This window comes from Augochlora pura, chromosome 10, assembly GCF_028453695.1.
Source record: "Augochlora pura isolate Apur16 chromosome 10, APUR_v2.2.1, whole genome shotgun sequence".
In the NCBI taxonomy this organism is placed as follows: Eukaryota; Metazoa; Arthropoda; class Insecta; order Hymenoptera; family Halictidae; genus Augochlora; species Augochlora pura.
In genome coordinates this window covers 27,080,362-27,102,608 of record NC_135781.1, presented here as the reverse complement: position 1 = coordinate 27,102,608, position 22,247 = coordinate 27,080,362, and positions in this window count along the sequence as shown.

The window sequence follows — 22,247 nt, the reverse complement described above, 5'->3', positions numbered from 1 at the left end:
GTTACCATTAATCACGTAATAATAGCTCTCTATATTGATTATGGTTAACTGGAAAATTTATCGTTATGGTAGCTAATAATAATTCTATAGTTTATCGGTTTATCGGGTCATTTGAATAGCTGTTTTATATTAAACTATGTGTAATTATTATATACAAATAAATATACAAATATAAATAAATAACATAGAATTATTACATATAAATAACACAGATAATTGCATAGAAATAACATAGAATTATCACATAAAAATAATTCAGAATACATAATTCATAAGAGTACTAATAAGACATTCATTCCGACTTCGAACAAGCGTTATTATAAAATTTGCCGTAATTAAATCACGCATCGAATATACATCTCATAAATGTACCTAATTAATCCTGAATAAAAAAAAAATTAGCAATTCATAATAAAGCCAGTATTCGAGACGAAGTCGCTGCATTTATAATCGTCTGTAAAATCGGTAGAACGAGACCGCCCACGATCGTCCACCGATACAAGTCGACCGAGTGAGTCGAACAAGTGGTATCGGTTTACGACTGGTCCGGCATCGGACGACGAAGCAAGCAAAATAAATGCGCAGTCGGTTAATCGCGGCGAAACAAATAGCAACGATTGACTGGAACTAGCCCCTCGGCTCTCCTTCTGTTGCTTTTCTTTGTTTCAGTGACGAACGCGCCGGCAAAAAGCGTATTAATCGTCGTTAAATTGAGAAGCAACGTTGTCGAGCGGGAGGAGCGAGTTAATTCAGCGTCGCGCCGATCCTTCGAGAGGTATCCGATTTTTCCGTTTAAATAACGCCGACGGTGCTCGAGAGCGATTGATCAACCGAGCAAACAATTCGCGCGCGCGCGCGCGAGAACGACGGACCGTCGAGTCCCAATGCAAATGTAAATTTTTACCGCGGCGCGGTCCCGAAATGTCCGCGCAAATTGCGGCCGCGAGGATTCCCCAGATTTATAAGCCCGTTTTCAAATCGAAACAAGATTTACGCATTTTCCCGGTCGACCGTTTTTTAAATGTATATATATATTTGTATACAGGGTGTCCCAGTTTTTAAGGTTCAAACTTTGTCAGTGCATTCTATGGCAGAATGTAAGAAAAAAATGTTATGTAAACATAGGTCATGTAGAGCTTTATTAAGAAATTATAACAAAAATTCGTTGCTTATCTAAGACACTTAACAGTCCGCACTTGACTTAGTTTTACGGTACTTCAACGACTGTTATTACCTTTAGCTAAAATACTGAATCTAATAAATCTCATTAAAACAGAAAGTTTCGCTAAATCGCAAAAATAGCCTGAAGTCACGTCCGCACCATAATCGCAATATTGTATAAAAACACAATATTGTTGATCTAAGTAACAGCAAGTTGATTACTATTCCTCTTTTGAATTTTTGTTAAAACTTCTAAACAAAGCTCTATATTACCTACGTTTACATAACATTTTTTTCTTACTTTGCGCCATAGAATACGGTGACAAAATTTAAACCTTAAAAACTGGGACACCGTGTATATTTCTTTCCTTTCGGTTTTATTCGGTCGTCGATCAATAACGTAATCCGTCCACGCTGGATTTTATTCATTATCATATCCAGCGGAAATTTGGCCGCAGTCGCCGAGCATCGCGAACAATCGGTATAGCAATTTATCGACGAACGGCGCGGCCAATGAAACTAATTGCGATTATTTCGTCGATCGGCCCGGCCGCGTTGTCAATTTAATTTCGCGTGTAATGCGAGGCGTCCGCGGTTTTCGAGCGGAATTCCGAGTCGCCGGGTCCGGACCGCGCGGAAAAGAAAATCCCACGGCGTGTCCTAGAATCGCGGGTGTCCGCACACAATGCGGGATATTTATTAAAAATTTCAATCCACCCCGATCCCATTGTTTTCCTTTTCCGGCGCGGGCTTTATCTTCTGGAACAGTAATCGTTAAAATAATATAACCGGCGTCCACGGCTACCATTATTCGACGCTTTGTTTTGATTCTGTAGAAAACGCCTCGACCCGATCGCCGCTCGTTCCCACCAAATATTTATCGACTTTTTGTTGCGACCGCCCCCTCCCGCGCCTACCAATACTTCAACGATCCGCCGATAAGCGAGCCACGGAAAACACCCGATTCCTGGGCCGGCCAACAATTAAACATAAAACACATAAATCACGAGGAGGCGCACGATCGCGGTCGCGGTGAAGTTTAAAATCCTACGAGATCCGACACGCGTTCGTTTCGAATTGGAAAAATGAACGAAATTTATCCCCTTTGTTAATTTAATCTCCCGCGACCTTCGAAATATGTATCGGGCAACGAATTCATCCATGCGAACGTTGAACGATTCAATGGGGCGTAGGGTGTAGTGCATTTATTATTTTTATTGGCGAAACTGTTCCGGAAAATGGGAGAACAATTTTTTTTTCTTAAATAATATATTATATTTTTTATATAAAAATCATATCAATCAAACCAAAATTCTTGAACTAATCCAATGAAAAATATCTTCGCCGTTACTAATCAAATAATTAATGCAACATTAAACGCTATATAAAAAGAAGAAAAAAATTACATATCAAATTTTATTAAAAAAGTTCAATATCTTTAACTAAATAACGTTGTTTTTAAATATAAGTAAAATCATTCTATGAGCTCAGTGGCCAAGGTGTCGCACGATAATCGACGCACTTACCCCAATATACTACTTTCGATTAGGCGGAGAAAGTTTATTCTCGATCTCGAGACAGATTAAAGTGCTCTGGATGATTAGTGACCGAAGCCAAGGTCGATTATCGAAAATTAATGGAGCGCACGGCCGACGAACCGGCAGTTGTAGTAACGACCTGTAAGTGGCCTAACGGTGCCGTTGGAAATCCGTCCGCGCGAGCATGGTCGAGGATCATCCGACATTATTGTTGGCCCCGCGGATAATTCAGTTTGCACGGCGTACTTCATTCCGGCGTGCAACTCGACGGAATTGCGTGCGGCCGCGCCCGCGCGGTCCTGCCGGGATCGCGCGGGCTTGCCGCGGCAATTTTCCTCTAATTACTACGGGCCAAGATCAGAATTCGCCTCATTACGGTCCCGTCGCGGTCTAAATTCTCTGTTTATCGTGCGACCGGATTCGGGCAAGATGGCGGGTCGATTTTCGGACGCGATAATTAGGTTGACGGCGAAAATACGACGCGCCTCTTGACGCGATCAAAGCGCAGCTGCCATCGGAGATGCTATCGATGTGCGTCAGGTTCGATGAAATGAAACACTGACCTAACTCGATCGATAGCTGATAAACTAAACCTTCGCGTGAGTATTTTATTTTATAATTATTTTCTTTCGTTTGTTTCAGGTAAAAGTAGACTGTGTTAAAAATAGACTGCGAACATCGATGCAGGATAAACATTGTAGAACTCTAATTATTTTATTTATTAGTTTATTATTAATTTAGTATTAATGTAGTAGAAGTTTATTAATAATTTACTATTGATTTACTATTAATTTATTATTAATTTACTATTAATTTACTATTAATTCACTATTAATTTACCATTAATCTACTAATAATTTAATAATTCTTTTCGCATAGATTCCTCAATTCAGTTGCAGATGCAAACGCATGTATCTTCCCCAGCACTCGATATTGTTCAACATTCGTTTTCCCAGGCTGGCAATAATTTTCGGCAATCCGGGGGTGGAACAACAAGATTTTATAGAGCAGCAATTTAGCGATCGCTGCCGCGTGCAATCTAAAGCGCGCGTCGTTAGATAACGTTGCAACCAGTTTTCCCGCGGCGCGCACTGAAAAACGCCGGGCGTTTCTAATTACGGAAAGTAATAAACCGAACCGCAAGCAATTCAGCGGCTCTTTCGCGATTGGCCGGAGTGTGCCGCGCGTTGAACAAGGTCGCAGGGCACGACCTCCGAGAATGCAAACGCGCCATTGTCATATCCGAACAGGAGAGAGAGAGAGAGAGAGAGAGAGAGAGAGAGAGAGAGAGAGAGAGAGAGAGAGGGGTTTCGTAACCGAAAGTGCAAATCAGATTATTAGCGAGCTAGCGGAGGACCAGGGTTGCGACGCCACGTAAGTAGAATAGATCCGCCTTGGTCCGGCTCCTCGCGATGAGAATAGGGCCACTTCTGATTAAACGCGTCATTAGCGGAGCTAGAACGTCCACGGCTAACGAGATTATTATCAGCTCAGACATGCCGCAAGTAGAATCACGCTGCGCCGTACGGCCAACCGTTCGGACAGTGGCGCGGGTCAGCATGTGGTCAGACGGATCCCGGTTGACGCGAGATCGCTGCTCGTCCCGCTGGCAAATCCTGATTAACAGGCCGAACATTGTCGCGTCTTCTGCTGACGTTTTACTGACGCGTCGGTGACCGAAAATCTCAGACCGTAACTCGGTCATTTTTCATAAATCTTTACTATGTTGATCCTAAAGTTTGATTCGTAAGTGACGTAAATCGGTTTCTTACTTTCTGTTGTTAGTATATTATTAGTATATTACTTTAAATTATGTAAAAGTATAACATTTAACAATTGTTATTATTTTAATAGGAATTGTAAAGTTGAGTGTCTTAGATAGACTTAAGCAGTATGACATATTGTTATTGTATCAATCATCAATAGAAATCAATATCAATTTAAATTGAAATGGATTTAGGTCACTTTTAAAACGATAGACGGCTCAATTCACCAGTTAGTCGGTGCACTTTGAAAATTGCATGCGTTCCTGGATGTTTTAATAAAGAATGAAGATGGAATGAAATGACTGTTTTAATTTGATCAGCAACATTTATTTCTTTATTTAACAAGTTAACCGTTTCCAACGAGTGTACTCTTCAAATTACAACATTACTCATCAAATAACAACGTTTTCTGTCATCGCTCCTCAAAAACAATTGATTCAATTAAATAAATAAATGTTAGTAACAAAACGAAAAGCTAATCCAGACATTACTTAGCAACTTTTACTGAGATTAATCATTTCAATGATTTATTTTGAACAAGATTCTTAACTGAACAAATCTGTCACTTGGACAAAAAAATGTAAACCGAACAGATTTTAATTTAACTTAATGTAAACCTACCAGATTTTAATTTAATTTAATGTAAACCGACCAGATTTTAATTTAATTTAATGTAAACCGACCAGATTTTAAATTTAATTTAATCTATACCGATCAGATTTTAATTTAATGTAATATAAATCGATCAGATTTATCGCCACTTGTACCATCGAACAAAAGATATCGCTGCAAACAACGAAGACGCGACTCCTAGAAACCGTTCAAATTAAAAGAAATACGGTATTTGTCTTGCCTCGTGAGCATCCAGGCCCTTCGCGAATTTCCATAAAACGAGAAACGACGATCGTCTCCCCCGACTTCGGTGTCTTCGTTAGACGGGAAGCTCTCACCGGAACAGCTTGCACATATTTTGATAAAGCGGAACCGAGGAGATGCTTATAAGCAGACAGCGCTGGGTATTACTGTTTCAGCCCCGGGGCTCGCTTCGGAGCGTAACTGTCTCGGCGATCAGACCGCTAACAATTCTTTCCGTTTCGGGGATTACTTGTCGGGGTCCGCGAAAATAAGGTTGCGCAACGTTAAAGCCAGAGGCGGAGAGCGAGCGAGAAAGAGAGAGCAAGTGAGCGAGTAAGCGAGCAAGACAGAGAGAGCGAGAGAAAGACAGCAAGCAGGAGAGAGAAAGAGACAAAGAAAGAAAGAGGGAAAGAGAGAGATGGAGGGAAAGAGAGAAAGAGAGAGAGAGAGTAAGCGAGAGAGAGAGAGAACAAGCAAGAGAGAGAAAGGGAGAGAGAGAGATGGAGAGAGGGATCCCGCCGTAGGGGAATCCCCGGGTCGTAACCGACGACGCGATACCCGCGACCCGCTTCGAGGAGAGCCGGGCAAGAAGAAAATTTACCGCTGGTCTTACGAGCCGCCGTAAAATTCGGCGCTACGAGCCGGCGTGGCGGGGTTAATGAAAAAACAGCGGCCGTTCGGTGCCGCGCGAAACTGCGCGCAAGCCAGATAAACCGCGCCGACGAATCGTAAAGCCCGCCGCGTTCCTCTATCAATTAACTGCTTGCCCGTTTCCTAACGAGCCCCGCGGCTCTCATTAAGTGCCGATTATAAAATTGTCCCCCCCTGGTCGGTCCGTCGCACCGTCTTCCCTCGTTACGCGGTCGAATATCTTTCGATTTAGTGGCCACGCCGCGTCGAATAAACTACCGCCGCAAATTAACGACGCCACCGCTGTCCCCGTTCCCTAAGAATGCCCGGGGCTTTGACGGCGAGCAGTCGTGCGTGTTTTCCTTCGTCGCTGTTGCCGCGCCAGTCGGCCGCTGTACGTACGCTTTTATTGGTCGCCCCCTGGGCAATTATATGGTACCGAATTTGCGTACCGTGCAACTTAATTCTCTTTAGATTTATTAAGGATGTTTCAAGGGGATGGATGCCTGGTGAAAATAGAGAGCGGCGTTGTGGCGAGAATCTTTATGATTTTGGGGCATTAATGAGTAGGAGGACGAAGGAAGAGGTTATACCCATTAACTGAGGGAAATTTCTTTTATTAGGTTTTAGATATTAACGAGAAAAAAACGCCGACTTTGGATACGTGTAATTTTTTAAGCTATGAGTTTTACAAATTGAAACTCACATTTTCGGTGTTCATTCATTAACATCTATAGAGTATGTTATAAAAGGTCGCTTATAAAAAATGCTTCCCTAAAGCAGGGGTGGTGGAAAATACATTTTTGAAATAGTTGATAAATTATGAATATTTTCATGTTCTCGTGTGATACAAAATTGGACAAGTAAACTCTTTCCGAAGTTACATGGGGAAATAACGATTTAAATATATTTAATTCCTTAATGTCAATATGTAACTATTTTTAATATATAATATATATAATATGTATAATATTCAACAAATAATAATCTATTTATAGATTCGAAAGATTTAGTATATATAAATATATATTTACTATATTTGCAAATAAGTAAATCTTTGCTAATAATCTTCTATTATAAAAATATACAAAACATATAAATCTCAACGAACATTGTGATCGAACAATTTTTAAAGCAAGAATATTCTGATTCGTCGCTATCCCGAATCACGTCTTGGAAGTTTAAGTTTTAGCACAATCATTCCCGGCACTTAGTTAATCGGATCCCGTTTATCGAGGCCGGCCGGAAACAAGTAAATAAAACGATGTTTCCCGCTAACTGATCAATTATCCGCATTAACTTAACGCGAATTAGCGGCGTGGCCGCGTTTAAACGTTTCGGTATATTCGCATAACAAGGATTTCGTTGGATCAATCAAGTAGCACGCGGACGGTTAAAGCCGGACGATTTAAATAATTAAAGCGTTCGTTTCCGCAATTAAACGGGCCACGGTTTCCGAATACGCGGCGCGCGAGCTCGGCACGCCGACGAAAGTTCGAAGTTGATTATAAATATTCCATCCGGCCGGCGACGAGATTCGATGGGATTTTTTCGACGGGCATTTGTTTCGGCGAGGATTTTTCTACGGTTCCCTCGATTGCCCGAATAAATTTCATAAATAATACATCGGCCGATTGGAAACGCGATATGTACAGGGTGGTCCAAAATTGCCTGTATTATATAACATCGGTTACGATAAAATAATTCATGTAAAATAATAATACAATCTAGTAGGGGATAGATTTCACTCGTTCGTGAACATATGTTTAAATAAATATTCGATTGCGGTGAATTTGCCTAATTATTTTAATATAGCATGGACGATAGGAAATTGTATTTACTATTTAAAAGTCGAGAATATAAAGTTACTGTATTTGCAGTTTGTTAAAATGATTCGTTACACCCGGCGATAAATATTTGACCAGAAACGACAGCAATCAATTAATTTAAAAAAATAAAAAAGCTAAATTGTTCGCACTTTACCTCGGTGTATTAATTTGTCAACGTTACTCTATATTTGCAATTCGCGAGGCAAAATTTGTGTTTTTCATAAAAATCGCCGGACCATCGATTCCTCGCTGCGAATATCTATCCTGCCCCTTGCACACTGCAGCTGACGTTAAAATGCATTCGAGGACGTGACTTCGAAGTACCCTTCTACACTTTCAAAATCGAAATCGTATTCGAAATTCATTGCCCATTCTTCGCGCGTCACCATAAATGAAAGGTACGCCCTCTCGAAAATTATTAAGACACATATCGAAACTTAAATAAATACGAAAACGTGAAAGAAAATTGTTATAACTATTTAATTTTTTCTATAGTTAATTACACTGAACTTTAAAAATCACGTAGAAGTATTTTACGTTTTACCAAAACTCGCTCTTTAACTTTACAAAAGAAAATTCAATTTTCTTTCCGCCGATACGACCACCGCGTTTTTTTTTAATTACACCGTGAACTAATTTCGACATCCGTTTTAGTCGTTTTTCTATTGTCTCCGATTCTCTTTGATTCCGTGCATTTCGTAGGATGTTCCACATATCGAGAATCGATGCGTGCCGTGCCAAGCGAATACTCGAAACGAGCCCCGACTTCGATTACAACGAACAAAAATTTGCTAAATCGTTGAACTAATCGCATAAGCGACAAACACTGATAACTATAATTTAATATATACTTCCGACGATACGATGGAATACTGTAGACTTGCAGATATTATCCGAAGTAAATAAAATGCTATGATTTATTTAGAGTAAACTGGTGTTTTGACCCATTACTGTACTATGACGAGTCCGACTTGTGATAGAAATTGGTAGTAATAAATTATTAACTATGGATGTTATCCCGTTCTTTAAAGTTGGAATAAAATTCTAATCCCTTGTTATTAACCCTTTGCACTCGAAGCCATTTCAACTAGAAAAATAAAATAATTTTTCTGGCTTCTAGTATTTCCATTTTATATAACAAAATTCATTCTATGCATATGATAATTGAGTCTCGTGGCTCATATAACAGTTACAGTTTCAACAATTTTTGAAATCTAAGCTTCAGCGATATCGATAAAAATAATTTTGAAACGTGCAACAACAATTTCAATGGCGACGCGGAGTCGCCACTCGAGTATAAAGGGTTTAATTATATCCAGGTTTGGAGTAAAAATTAACGTTCTATCTCTTTTAAGAAATGACACCAATTGAAGAATTCCTAATCGCAGTAACTGCGAAGAAAATGGTACGTCAAGGGGTTAATACTTTCGATGGGGGTTGTGTATCGGCGAAATGATTTCTGCCAGATTATTGATCGATGGGAGGCCGGTCGGACAACGGCGGATGGGCCGGTGCACTTGAGATTAACTACCCGGGCGGTCCTGTTTCTTGCTCGGGGGATCGTCTTTTGCACCGGTAACCGAGGGATCATGCACTTGCCGGCTGCGGTATTGCGGTTTTGCACTTGACGGTCAGGTGCGCCGAGGTTTCAGCAACCCCTTTCAACGCCGAGAAAATTCAGGGTCTCGACCCTGGGGCCGGCCACGGGATCGAACGTCGGAGGAGCACATCCCCTCCCCCCCTCTTACCATCCCTTTGCACCCAGAAATTCTTATCGATTTCCTTTAAATCCCCCGCGCCAGCAATCCCGACCCCTTAAACGTTTTCAAAAGTTTATCGTGCTCGCCGACTGTAATTCGCTCTTTGATCGAGACCTCGTCTAGAACGTCCTCGCAGTTACGACCCAATAGTCCTCCGAGACCGAGAACTTCGTGCTTTCACGGTGAACATTGATGGAAGATTGTCAGACATGGAATTCAATAGCGTCTGCATCTTATTTGCGATTTACAGCGAGCGCCGAGGGAGTCCCTTTGAATTCTCTTATTATCCGCGGATGTAATCATTCATGTTATATTCATTACTGTAACGTAATAATATAATAATTCTTGTTATATTAGTTACTATAATATGATAGTATGATAATTCTTATTATATTCATTATGATAATAGTATAATAATTCTTATTATATTCATTATAATAATAGTATAATAATTCTTATTATATTCATTATTATAATAGCATAGTAATTCGTGGATACACTGTGGATCTTCGTGCAAAATCTAAATTCCAAAAGACGATCTTAATCAGAAATTGAATAAGAATAAATTGTTCCTCTAAATAATTTTGACAAGCTAAAGGTAGTATTGCGATAATTGATAATATATAAATTATCTTAGAACATAATATCATAATTTTAGCAATGTCTTAAAGTCACCGTTCGAGCGCAAAGGGTTGAATTTCTATTTACAGCGTTTACGTAAACTCTGATTTCATGCAAACAGAGCAAGCATCTAGCATGAACAGCGCAGGTGAAAAATCTGTTCAGCTTTATATACGGACTGTGATATTGTAGCAAATACAATACCGCAACGCCGTCAAAGGATTGTTAATGAGCTTGCCGTAATACCAGCAGAATATTCAGTATTTGATCTATCTATGACAGCACTGTCACAGAGGGAGAGGGAGAGAGAGAGCGAGAGAGAGCGAGAGAGCGACGCGCCGGGACGTCCCCTATTCCCATGGCATTAGTATTTAATTAGAGGCAAGAGTCACGGGGCAGAAAAGTGCATCGCAAATGCACCGTATAAACAGTTCGTTATACCCGTGGCATCTCGTCGAGACGACGCGCCGCGGCGAGTGGACAGAAATTTCAGGCAAACACCGCGTATTCTTGCTTCCCGACGTTCGTAATAATGCGCCCGGCCGACGTGGCCGCCCCGGGATTGCCTGACCCTGTAACCGGCTGTGCAAATTGCACAGTTTAAACCCCGCCGCCTGAAGAGACCATCCAAACCCCCCGACCGGAACTTTTCGAACTTTTCCGCGACGCTGCCCTTGAATCGTCCGGTAATTAAAATTGCAAAACGCGAAGGGAAGCCGGATCGGTTAATCCGCGTTTAATTTGTATCCCCGATTAACTGTCACCCGGACTTCTTTCCGGCTGCGCTTCTTAATTCGGTGATTCTTCTCTGCGACGGAAAAAAATTATAGAACTGTGTCTGACTATAAGGTACTCGTTCTACTTAAAATTTAACTGACCGATTTTTGATGGTCTGGAACGTCATTTTGAGAATGTGTTCATTTTTAGATGGGGCGTATTTTAAAGAGACATTTTTCTTAAGTTTACTTCTCGCGTCTGACCATGCACGGGTTATTTTACTTACTTATTACTATGTTGCTTATATGGTGTCATTTTGCAATTAACTTAGTGTTGGGCAAATGTTATTCGGAATAAAGAATAAAATATTAACCAGTAAGTTTAATTATTTGTTGCTCATGAATGAGATTAATTATTTGCTTTCTCGAATGACATTAATTAAATTATTCTTCATTCGCGAACAAGAATTAAATTTTACTTAGTCGTGATTTAATATTGTTGAGCAAAAGGACAACGTGTGTAACGAATTAAACAAGTTAATCAAAGAAGGTATGAATAAACTGGAGTAATGAATAAGTGGAATAATGAATGACTGCGACAATAAATAATTTCTGTAATGAATAAATTGTACGATGAATAACTGGAATAATGGATGATATTATTCCAAAAATATGTTGATGGTGGTATATCTGTAGTGATTGATTTTTTAAAATATTAAATAGACTATAAATTGGTAAAATATTTCAATTTCAAGACTATTATTATTTTTGAAATTAATAAAAAATTCGGAAATTTCACTTTTTGTCCCCAATTTCGAACGCTGCTCAGAGTTTGAGCTTAGCCCCCTCCATCCATCGCGCCCGGGTGCGATGCGGATACTACGTAGTAGCATGTTGAGAATACGCGCGACCTCGTCTTATTGGTCACTGTTTTTCCTTAATAACTCGTAAACAAAGCCGCCGATCGCATTTTCGCTAAGGAAAAGATTACTTCAAATAACCTGAGGAACCCCTCATTTCCCGGAGTTGCAATTATTTTGATACACCCCGTACATGGCTTTCCACGATTCTCCAATAACTCGTGTCCGACCGCAGAGGTCTCGCTCTACTTACAAAATGTCTCCTTTATTCGCAGCTAACCCGGTCGCATATATTTTTCTGGAACGCCGTAAAATAAATATGAGAGCGAGGCCAGTCCGATGTCGTAATCGCGAGGAACGTTCCCGGGGTTCGGCGGAGCTCTCCCCGAAAGAAAATCAATCCAAAATAGAAGAGTAATCCGGGCCATTCAGTAAGTGAATCCAATCGTTCCTCGTCTCCTCCACTCTCCGTTCGCGATCATTCCGAATCGAAATCTGCTTCCCGGCTGATAGAGCCGGCCGACTTAGGTTCGGCCCGCAGATAGTCCCGCAGTTTACACCTTTTCACGGCTCTGACCTCGCACCTTCGCCGTCGCCAGCGCGAGTTCCACGAGCCGGGGGAGTCTCCGTCGAGCGTGCTTATCGTCGAGGAAATCCGGAAGCAAAGTGGCAGAAAATTCGTCGAAATGCTCCGGCGACTCGGTCCGGCTACGTCGGCCTTTATTTCCTCGACGCCCGGTAGAACACGGCTGGACGTTTTATTCGCCGATACATCGCCACCCGTCCAACGGGGATTTCCAGGCACCGGAACTCAGTGACCCTAACCGGAGCAACAACTTGGGGATCTCCTGGTTGTAAATGAACAATAAATCAATGTGGAAGGTGCGACGATTTTGAGCGAGACTATAGTAATATTCTTGTAAAAAGTAAATTATAAATATAATTACAATGAATTCACAACGCTTAAAATTTATAATATTAATATATATTATAATCCATTTATAACACGCTTGTAATATAAGCGCTCTCCTAATTCCTCAATCATTGATAAAATAAAATAAATCGCTGTTACATATAAAACAACAGAGAAACTAATAAGTAGATTGCGAACTTCACAAATTGTTAATAAAGATGAACATTCAAGGAATTCGAAAACATCATTATATTATTCTCAACTCATTACAATTGTTTAGAAATAAATATCTCCATAGCTTCCACATCTTGCAATAAATATCGACGTTTCTCATTTCGCATAAAAATCTGCTAATAAGTCTGCAAGAAATATCGATAAAACCGTGTATTGTAAAATAGCAAAATATAGCTTAGAGTTATTGTAAACAACGCGAACGGCGGAGTCGAGAAAATGGTTCGTCGTCCGATGATTGAAGAAAAACGAGGCTCGCGATCGAGCACGGTTTCCTCGCGAACCGATGATCCTAAAACAACGGATGCGCGCCCCCGTTGGCAGATGGGAAATGTACAAATTAGACGGGCAAGGTGAAGTGGAATTGCATATCGCCGGGGCGCGGTATCGGTGCAACGGGGTTCGCACGGTCCCGATTCAAGGAGCGCAGAGATCCAACCTTCGATCGGGCCGACGTGGATTAAGTAGAGAAACTCTGTATATGATCGGGCATGCGGCAAGTGGTATAAGCCTGCGGGGGATCGGACGTTGATTAAGCGCAGGTGTGTGTATCCGGGATAGATGTAGAATTGTTCTGCGCACGATTGAGCAACTGGTTCGAATGCATGCTCGGTGAAACTTGAGCTAGAATGAGTTATTTATGACCGGATGTGAAAAGTAGCTCCAATTGCAGCATCCCGTGGGAGCATTATAAATTGTTCGCGATAGACGCTGTCTTTGTTCATTAAGCCCTGCGTCGACAGCCAACATTTTCATTCAGTTTTACTTGTTTTGTATTTTCTACTGTATTAAAATGTTATTTTCATTTATTTTGCATTTATCGCCGCAGTAAAATGTTATTTTCATTCATATTGTATTTATCACCGTAGTAAAATGTTATTTTTATTTCTTTTGCATCTATCGCCGCAATAAAATGTTATTGCGTTCATATTGTATTTATTACCACAGTAAAATGTTATTTTCATTGGTCACTGTAATAAAATTTTACTTTCATTTATTTCACATTTATTACCGTAATAAATTGTTACGTTTGTTCAGTTACCATTTGCAATGATTGGAAAGGATTTTAATTATTATCCTCTAATACTAAATCTACCAGTGCCGGTCAAATGACCTTTTCATATTCTTTGTATAACAATTGTTGATAATACAAGAATATTTCTGTGAAAAATAATGTAATATTTGCTAATAAGGACTACGCAAAATCTAAATGAATAATTTTGCGAGGAATAAAATTTTCAATTACTTTTGCGTATTACACGTTTACTTCTAAAGTTAATTTACTAAAATTTGCATTTCACAGTTTTGCAATAATTTTCATCGAATATTCAGTAGAATCTACTTAGATTAATGCTAGGTAGATTTCACCAAGATATTAATGCAACCAGGATACGCCTTTGGATACGGTTTACAGTGGCAACAGTCAGTAGAACAAGTCAACGGCAGCAGAGACCCGGCCGTCTCCGTTTACGCAGCGGCTTTGAGGCTGGAATTTATTGATCCCCCCTCTCTGAGACAATATCGTGGATATATTGTTCCATCCTTTGCTCATAGGGAAATACGGGGTCTCAATATTTGAAGGCGCCGCCACGTTTGCTTAGGTCCCCCGGTTTGGCCAAGATATTGATATTACAGCGATACCTGCGTGGATACACGTCGCGGACTAACGGCGTGTGTACGGATATTTGTAGAAGCTAAGCATCGGAACGCTGTGCATCTTGAGCGACTATCGCGTCTAGCAATTTTCAGATTATCCAACGTTTACCGTGCCACGGGAGCTTCGAACGTTCCAAAATTAATTGGATAACGTTATCGGGCGCGAGGACATTATTGCTGTAGAGGCAATCCAGTCACCAATTTAGCAAACCGTTTCGAACAATAAATTATATATCTTTGACACGTCACCGGCGTAATCGATGTTAGATTTATTGCGTTCGTCGTGTTAAATATATCGTATCCTCTCGGTATACGTAATCAAAATACCATCAAAGAGACGCGGTACAATTTGAAATAACTATGTTCGCTGGATTAATTCGGTGCTCTTTACGTGGAACACAAAATCGCGGGACGGATTGACTTTTGACAAGGAATTAAAACGTATTAAAATGGATTAGAATGTATTAAAATGTATTAAAGTGTATTAAAGCGTATTAAAACGTATGAAATTGTATTAAAACGGATTGAAATGTATTAAGGTGTATTAAAATTAATTAAAATGTTTTAAACTGTATTAAAGTATATTATAATGTCTTATAATGTATTAAAATGTATTATAATGTATTGAAATGTGTTACAATGTATTAAAATGCATTAAAATATGTTATAATGTAAGTCTGAATTTTTCCCGTTAGTTAATTAGTGCACCACGAATTTTCATGCAAATTCCTATTTTCATAGCTTGCTTTACCAAACTCATGTTCAAACAAAAATTAGCATCGTCAGCTAACCGACCCTACATTGCAAAAGGAAAATAAAATGAACAGTCGATCACCTTCTTAACATGTAAATAGATATTACAAATGCATAAGGGGCGGCTATATATTAGTATCGTGTTCGACAGGAGCAGCGGCTCTCTGGCGAGAGCCAGAAACTGCTCTGGACGATCATCGGCGCCGAAGACGCGCCGCCGTTCATTCCGAGCTCTAAATTCCGCAAATAATCAATAAAGTGGGAATGGAGCGGGAGCGAATGAAAATTCCCTGACAGGAGCGTAATTTTCGGAGAATCGTTCGGCGCGTTGGTTCCGTTTTCCATTAGCGGACGAGTGGTGGGGTGGTGGTGGAGGGGGCCGGTGTGTTCTTAGATCGGCCCATTCAGACACGAGGCCGGCATTTATTTTCATATCGTGCGCCGGCAGCCGGAGAGCACCGTTTACCGCCGGCCCATTCACCGGCCGCTCGCAATTACTCTGAGAGCCGCGCGGCGCTCGCGATGCATCGCGGAAAATAGTTGGCCGATCGGCGGGACCCCCCGATGCACCGGCGCGATCGCGTTCTACCCCAAGGGCCGTGCGAATTAATGGCCGGCCGCGGCTCGGCAAGGCGCGAGCCTACGCCGGGCGATCGCGCCGACGGAAACTTTCGCCCTCGGTGTAATCAGTCGCGCAGCTTTTGAATTTCCCGTCGGCTAACGAGTGTTCGGCGCGGTGCGTCGCCTCCAGGCGGCGAAATTAACGCTGGAATAATTTATCGCGGCCGCGGACGACCCTCGCCGCCCGCAGCGCCACGATTTCCCTCCCCCCCACGGAAATTAGATTTCCACGGGGAAAGTAATTGCTCGACTGACCGCTGTCAGTCGGTTTGTCCGTGCCGGCCACGCGTAGGGTGTTCTATTCTTTTTTTTTAAATGATAAGATTTGGCGTTATGTTTTATTTAAGGGATGTAGTACGTTTTCAATGTTACTTGTATTGTTGGGCAAAGACACGCGTTGCTGTTATTATATTCTCTTAGAAATTAAAAAGGTCGAGACTCGCACCGCTGGTTCCATAATAATCTTATTTATCCAATGCTGCAGTCGTTGGACTAGAAATATATAGCTAAGGCAACTTAACTAAAGAGGGCAGCAGACACTGCTTAAAAAATTACAGCATCGATAAACATTGAATAAAAATTTATGCAATACATTTATAAAATACAACTCTAATACTTGCGATTCCACATTAATTCGCCAAAAAAAAACAATGCCATACTATTTCCGTCATCGTTACAACTATTAAATGCGTTTCGATCGTGACAATATTTAAGAAGAAAAAAGACATTATATATTTATTAATATTATATTACTTTCTTAAATACCGATGTCAGGGAATCAACTTTAAAGAACAGACTAGCATTCATACTTAACAATACTCCTCCTACCAGAGATCTCCATTACGAGGAAGACTCGTTAAAGTACGGCAAGGGGTTAATAATAACATCTTTCCGGTCGACAGCGAATAGCTTCGCGAGAAACCGCGCGCCAGGCCATAAATCGCGGCGGCGTAGCAACCTCCGTCGAATTCAAATCCGGAAATAAAACCCGTTTCGCGATACCATCAGCTTCATTCGAATGTCTCCCCGGATCCCTGGAAGAGAGAGAGAGCGAGAGAGAGAGAGAGAGAGAGAGCAGGCCAGCCGTCGCGGGGCGAATAAACTACGCCGTTAACACGCCGAACTTCTTTTATCCGACTAACCCTGTTTTCAAGCAGCCCGACAAGAAACAAGAGGAAAAACTCGAGCTCCCAGAAGAGTCACGGCCAGCTTTTTCGAAACACATATCTCGCCGCGGCTCTGTCTCTCTGCCCTCTCTCCCCCCTCCTCGGAATGGAGTTCTAGCCGAGGAAATGCGACCCGGACGGAGCCAGTAACTCTGCGCAGCTTAAACCAGTGATAGAGGCGGCGCATAAGTCGGCCGTAAGATTTTTGCGAGCACGGGATACTGACGAGCGCACAAAAGCCGTTTCTTACCGAACGGTAATAACGTCTGTATTACTTTAGTTTCGGTCGCGTTTAATTTATTTCCCCGATAAGGAAAATAGGTCAGGAATCGGGTCGGGCGTGAAACGTGCGAAGTGGAATAAGGGGCAATGTTGAGCGTCGTATAAGGCAATGCTCGTTTAAATGTTTATTTGACACGTTGTGTGCAACGTCAGTCATCGATGACCGACACTGTAAAATATGACACAAAACTAAAAAATTTACATTGTTTTAAGTTATTACCAAAAATATTTTTAAAGTCCACCTAATTTTTATCTAATACTGGATTCTGTTATTAATGCATTTTTTCAGAAATTGAAAATTTTAGTGGAATTAATGCAACGATTAAATTATAATTTGCTGGTAATGCGCTTCGCATCGCTGTACCACGATACAGCAAAATACTCTAAGTTTAGGAAATAGATGAAAATAATTACTTGGTATTTATGTGCATGTAAATAATTTATTAGAAATGACTAACTAGTTAAGCGTTGAGTTAATCGAATTGGGGTGACACTAATTTCTGACTACTTTTGATCTATAATAATCATCGGAAGTGCATAAAACTCGAAATCCAGTTATTATTAACATTATCATTCATATTTTAGCTATTATCTTATCTTATACGTTTATATTTCTCTTCATCGACGGAAATCCCTTACTCATTCCCCATCTCTCGCCCATTTTGATCCATCACTCGCATCTGCATCCCGCGAGCAATTAATTTCCGTTGCGGCACATTCCGAGCCACCGCAGGCGGTCTCTTATCTCCGTTATCAAGTTGATCGCGCGCGAAATATCCACGGCATAGGTCGTCGGAGCAGACAGCAGCGTCGCGGTCGCGCGAAAGAAAAAAAAGATTGAAGAAGCCGGATATTCCCAAAAGAGCGGCGACTCCGGGAGCACATAATCCGGCGCGGCTCGGTTTCACGGAGTGCCGCTTGGAATCCCGGCCCGAGCGTGCGCGACCCCGCTGAACCCATAAGTCAGCAGGACTTTCGACTTTCCTTGGCATTAAGCGCGGACCGGCCGGGATCTGGCTCGACGACGCCGCCGACTCGCCCTCGACTTGCCTCGCCGTAGGAGGAATCGGGTCATCGATCCCGTGGGCGTAAATACGCGAGAAGTTTGCCGGGGGTGTCTGCGAATACTCGGCCTTGCCGCGCGGCCCGGTTGGTTAACCCGCGAAGATGAAGTTAGCGGGCTTTACATAGTTCCAGGTTTGTTTCGCCGGCTGGCGCGGCGCCAGAGGGCCGCGTGCCTGCGCCGCCCGTTTACGTATGCCCGGCTCTCGCAGCCTGTGCCTGCGCCTAGCCCCCCCCCCCCCTGCCGCGCGCACTCCCTCGGACCCCCTCGTGGTATGCTCTGCAGGAAAAACTGCAGGCACGGCGCGGAATTTCTGCGGGCGTCGGCGCAACGTTCTCTGCCTGCACGTGCACCTGCGCCCCTCCCCGGAGGAATACCGGACCCGGTCTGACCGCCGGATGCGCTTGGCTGGACGCATACCGAAAATTGATATCGATGAGATAAACTTAATCCTTCGTTCTTAATAATTATCGAATTATCTTGTTGTTAACCCTGAAGCAGTTATATAGACATGAATATGACGATTACACAATTATTACAAATTTATTTCCAACACTCGACAAACTCATAGTCTATGCACTACGCTGTGCTACACCATGGATGAATGAAAATCGACTGACCCTCTATACGCTAGAGAAGAAATATAATATATATATTTTAAGAAATATACATTCTATATATTATACAATAAGCGAGGGAGAGAAAACAGGTATAGAGGGTAAGAGAAGGTGAGACGAAGAAACAGCCACGCTAAAGGAACAGCGGAAGATCATCATACAATAGACTGTCAAGGGCCTCACTTGAACCTGAACAGTGATTAACCCTTAGCACTCGGCGCCATCAAGGATGTTACCTACCAGCGCTTATAAACAATTATATTAGTGCCGGTCGAAAAGTAGATGTCTGCGCTAAGATAAAAAAATGAATTTGACAAATTTACTAGGGTTTCCAGAGAAAGCTCATTAAAATGAAACTAAAAATGAAAAATAATTTAATATTTAATAGTAGATAGCACATTATGTGTTGCCATGGCAATCGCTTCGTAAGGTACCGGTCGAGGTAAAAAGCCGATTTATAGGCTACCGCTCGGTAAAGTGTTAGTAGAGAGTATAATAAAAGGGTATAGTACAGGTAATAAAATGCAATCGACTCCAATTAACAATAATTTTCTACGATTGTATGAACAGAGGCAACGAGAATGCATATCGAAATAATTTAGTATCCAAATTATTATGCGACGTTCTCGCTGTGTTATAAAAGCAATTGTCAAATGTTATTCAGTAAAGACATTTATCTCTAGCACGCTTCTCTGTTAAACATGCTTGAAATCTTTGAAATACTGAAATACTTTGCTGCCCGATAGTATTCGGTGTTTATGAACGTGATTCCGCTCGGTTCCGCAAGCTTTGTTTTTCGTCGCATAAACGGCACCGGATAAAAAGGAAACGCCGGACCGCGCGAAATATGTTCGCCGATTTAATTGCCTTCGGTTGTATCCGCTGCCACTGCGTCGATTAAATTTCAATTTATCAGGCCGCCGACAGAGAGAGAGAGCGAGAGAGAGAGAGAGAGAGAGTTTTAAACCAGTCAACGACAATTCCCCTGTTCCGCCAGTAAAAACGTATTTAAACTTCGATGTTAATTTAAACGTTCGTCGAACCAACTCATTAACCCTTTGGCTACTGTAGCCACCTATAGGCGCTTAGAAATTTTGCGTTATTAACACTGAGAGTGCCTATAAGCGTCCTGATAATTTTATCGATAGTTATTCCGATAGATCTGACAATAATTAGACAAAAGGCGTAAGTGTATAGTGCGCCGAAAACATAAAATAAGTGAGACACATTACGAATGTAAGAAATATGACGTAGAATTTTTTATTTATCTATGTTTTTAATTATATCACACTTTACTAGCTTACTAGGTATGTTGCGAATAAAACCTTGCTTTAATATTAAGTGTTCAATTTTTACAGTAGCAATCAGAAGAATACAAAGAAAGCAATCAGAATACAAAGAAAGAAATAATATTGTTTTAATGTAGTGAAATTTGGTTTTGTTATTCATTGAGATATGTTTTATCTCTATTTATCTATATATCTATTTATCTCTATTATCTCTACTTAAAAATTTGCCGCCCTCGGAGCAAATCGTGATTCAATTTCTGCCGTATAATATGGCCGGTGCGTATCAAAGTCTGCCGCAGAGATGGGGTTAACGAGCATGTGAAATCGACGAGTGTCGATCATCCGTAACCCCTTCCACTATTATATCGAGTCAGATTTGTGATACAGATTTCATGCGAGATCTACTAAATATGAACATTATTAATTTTATTATTATTAATTCTGTTATCAAAGCTTAGAAACAAAAGTGCATAAAGACAATACAGGAAACAAAAATTGTCTGGTCCTTTTATTAAAAATATTAAGGATAAATAAGTGCTACATCTGTCAATCTCTCTAGCTGTTCGACGCACTCGCGGTTCAATTTTTTTAAAAGTTGCAAGGAATTATTATAATTAAATATTACCAAGAATTTTGTTCAAGAAAACGTTCCTGCGAAGAACGGTGGACGACGATGAGAGACTTTATTCAGGAACTAGCTATCAGAATGTTAATTAAAAATATCGAGTTTCCGAGCGTTTAACACACCCGTTCGTCGTGTAAGCTGCTCGAGCGTTTCACGGCTGCAACTAACAAGTAAATATTGGCCGTAGATCACCGAACACGAGCTACTTGGAACCTTTTCTTCGGGACGCCTCGTCGGTTCCCGGGCGTTCGTCGCCGACGTCGCCGGGCATGATTCGCGGGAGGACGCCAACTGCGCCACCAACAACTTTTAATTGGCTCGTTCGATCGGTCTGTTTGTTGCTCGACTGCCAGGATTCCCATCGATTGTCACGCGAACGGTATAACTACGGAAAAATCCGCTTTCGGGAAAAGGATAGAAATTTCCGACGGGCAGAAACCCGCTGCAATATTCACCGTTCAATCAAAAAATGATACATGAAAAATGATTAGAATCACGTGGACGAACAGTTTGAACGAAAAAAATTTAATGAACTGTATATGGATTTTTCGGCAATAGTTTGTATAACTACATTTAAATTATTCAATTTTAAATCGAAAATGGTAATGGAATTTTATCGAAATTTATTGCTTAACAAATGTAAGAAATATTTAATTAATAGTAGCTTAAAAGTACTATTTTTTAATTACTTTAAAGGAGAATTTTATTGTAATGTTTTTAGCAGTTCAAAAGTTATAACAAGTTGTCACTGAATTTGTTAAATTAAACTACTGTGCGACATAGACATTTATCACCTTCTACTTTAGTAATTTGACATCAATATAATAATATTTAATTAATCGTTTCTGCTATTCTTCATTTGATCCAATAATTTTCGTCGCAAATGCGTAGAATTCGAAATTTATTGATAAAACGTTACGGAAATCGAATTGTTCACTATTGCGCACCACATTAAGCTTGTATATGTCATTGCAATAAACGAATTAAATATAATGACCGACGGTGGCGAATTTAACGAGCGATCAACCACGAGGCCATTAAACCAGCAACGCGAAAGTAAGCTGATATAATGTTTAACAACGTCTGGGGCTATCGTCCGACCAGTCCCGGTCTTATTCTACTGACGTAGCAACGCAACAGCAGGCCAATATCACAACATTAATATCACACTAATAACGGAGCGATCGCCATTACCGAAGTCATAAAATACAGTGGGCCGTGTTATTGAGACCATGTCTGTCCAGCGAAGACTCATTCCCCTGGCACGATATTGCCGGGTCAACGACCGCTGCCTG